The sequence below is a fragment of the Sturnus vulgaris genome, chromosome 1 (assembly GCF_052056855.1).
Source record: "Sturnus vulgaris isolate bStuVul1 chromosome 1, bStuVul1.hap1, whole genome shotgun sequence".
Lineage (NCBI taxonomy): Eukaryota > Metazoa > Chordata > Aves > Passeriformes > Sturnidae > Sturnus > Sturnus vulgaris.
In genome coordinates, this window is record NC_142243.1 from 117,516,139 (window position 1) to 117,519,022 (window position 2,884).

The following is a 2,884-nucleotide window of genomic DNA, read 5'->3' on the forward strand; positions in this document are numbered from 1 at the left end:
AACACAGTGCGAACCACGCCGCCCAGAATCCCCTTCCTACGACCCAGGCTCAGAATTACAGCAGACACTTGATTTTTATTAGTGCCAAAGGGATGGGAAAGAGCCCCTGTCCCCTCTAACAGAAAAGGTTTTTATACATACATCTTTTGAAAAGGCTTGAGAGCTATTTTTATATAAAATGGAGTGAGGATTTCAAGTTGCAGCTTCAGAGTGAAGTTTGGAAGGTGCAAGTTCCGAGGCAGTGCAACACAGCTGGATATAAACTTTGGCATTGGTCAAACATCACACTGTGAGGTGCTACCGTGCTTCTAAGTCTTAGATCTAGTTTAAATCTTGTGTGTGTTCCAGTGGGACACATCACATTTATAAAGTTTGACACATAAATATTATACATCATTACTAACGGAATTCTGTTCATCAGCTGAACTAGATGCCTTGTTACTGTGATTATTGATTTAGAAAAGCATAATGAAACTATTTTTGCCGTAAAACAGGAGTGTTTACTTCACAAAAACAGTAGGCACATGTGAAGGTTAGAGGAAGATTATCCCTTCCTAAGATCCAGGAGGGTGCTTATACAGCCACTCAAATCCATTATATGTAAGCAGTTGAATGCTGTGGATGCCCCAGTTGTGAACCAAGGACTGTAAAATACGGACATTTTGGAGAATAGGCAAGGCAGACCTTTTCCTCCAACAACACTCAAGGAAGCCATTACGGCAAGAACCATAACAACACACTTGTCTATCATGCACTGGGAAGCAAGACTGTCCTGGGTTTTGGTGGGTTTTGGGCACAGGCGGATTTGGGCACTTCTGCATCCTGCTCAGTGGACACAATGGTCAGCTCCAAGGCCTGTACATATTAGAAGCGATTAAAATTATTTGGGATCAAGATCTTCCCCCAGGTTAGATCTGGGCCATGAACTGGACAAGCATACAGAATCTCTGCTGGTTTTTTTTTGGTTTATTCTGCCCAACAGGGGGTAAAAACATCCCACAAGAACAAAGAAAATATATTAAGGAAAATAATACCTTTTCATTCAGGAGCAGATTTTGGGGAGACAAAAATAAAATAATGCTGCTTCTCACAATATATAATTGATTGTGCCAGTTCAGGTTTAATTCCACTTTGTTTAGAACTTAGTTATCTAGTACCTGTAATAATCAAACACTGGTATTTAACCTTATGCTAACCTCAAATGAAGTTTAGCATCATTGCTCCCCACAGTCAATCAATGATAAAAACAACACACAGGGTGTTGGCAGCTCAAAGCTCTTGCTGCACTACAGGATCAACAAGCTTGTACATGTTCTACAGTAGGTGCAAGCTAGGTCAGGGACAACGCAATCATAAAACTAGAAATCTCAAATCCGTCAGTTTAAATGTATTTAAACTCTGGAATAAAGTCATCCACACTTTTCTAACATTTCTTTTAAAATACAATTCAACACCTACTTTACTGGAAATGCAAGGAAAGAGCTCAAGATGCAGATGAAATCTATTAATATCCAAAATGTATAAGGTGAGAAACTGACAATTACAAATTAAATCCCATGAGAACACTTACAAAAGGCAAAGCATATCACACTTATTTAACATCTAATCTTAAAAAACTAGCATCAGAGAAATATTTCAGTAGGGAAATCAAAGAATAATCAGATGGCAATGCATATCCTTTTTATTTTTTGCAAGTAGATGCATTAAAAGAAAACGCAATACAATTCACATTATTTGTATTGTATACTACAATACCAGAACAGTATCAATTAACTGAATCAGTACTAACCAAATTCTTTCTATAAGCTGCTCCACCAACCTTGGGACAGCAAGTCTTTATCAAAGCAGCTTTGTACAGCACCAATCTCTACTATAACAGGTCACTCCAAGTCCAAAGAAGATCAAGAGCGGGAAAAGCAATCTAAGTGACCTTTTCCTTTCTGTTTAGCATCTTTCTTCTAAATTAACACATTAGAAAGAAGAAATAACACACTGTTCGTTGCACTGCACTTACCTGTTACGGCACATCCTCACCACTCTTTTGCAACATTTTCTAAAGGTTATTGCACACCTGCTCATGCAGAAAGCCTGTATCCAACTCTCATTTGCTGGATCATGGGGCCTTCTACAATACTAGGACTTAGCAGGCAGAGATGACTTCCTAAAAGAGTGCACTTATGAAGTAATGTAGATTTTTACTGACTAGTCTCATTTGATATGAGACAGCCTCTTCAGAAATTTGGGGCAGGAGGGGCAACACATTCACTTCTACGGAATCTGAAGTAAAGAATCTTTGAACTGCTCTCAAGGCACTTAAAATCCTACATATTCAGGACTGATATTCGGTATGGAAAAAGCTCCTCTAATCTGGTACTAACACAACTGTGCAAAATGTAACATTCACAGCATGCAAAAGGTTTTATGTAACCATGTTCTGGCTATTAATCCTCTCCTCTTTATTTGAGCCCTGAGTGCAACGTCTTAGATTTTCCAAACAAAATCTCAGCTGGTCTGAATCAGCCAAGTGGTCCCCAACCTTTGCAGAGAAAGAGGAGATGAGTCCAATCACAGACATATAAGGGGAGCTATAACAAACAGAAGTTTCAATTTTTCGTAAGAAGATTTTGTTCAAAAACTTCTGAAATAGCAATAAACATCTTGATACAGTTGTTCTGTAGCTATACAACAGATGGGTTGGGTTTCTTTATTTTTTCAAAATGTTCTTTACCGTTTCAAAATACCTTCAGTTTTTCAACTTAAAAGCAGTAACTGCAAGCATTTAAATATAAAAAAGTTAAGCTAATTTTTGGGGTTTTTTACTTCTTTTTTAGTTTCTAGAGTTTGTTAGATTTCTCTGTTCTATGGCAATTATATCTTTTTTTCC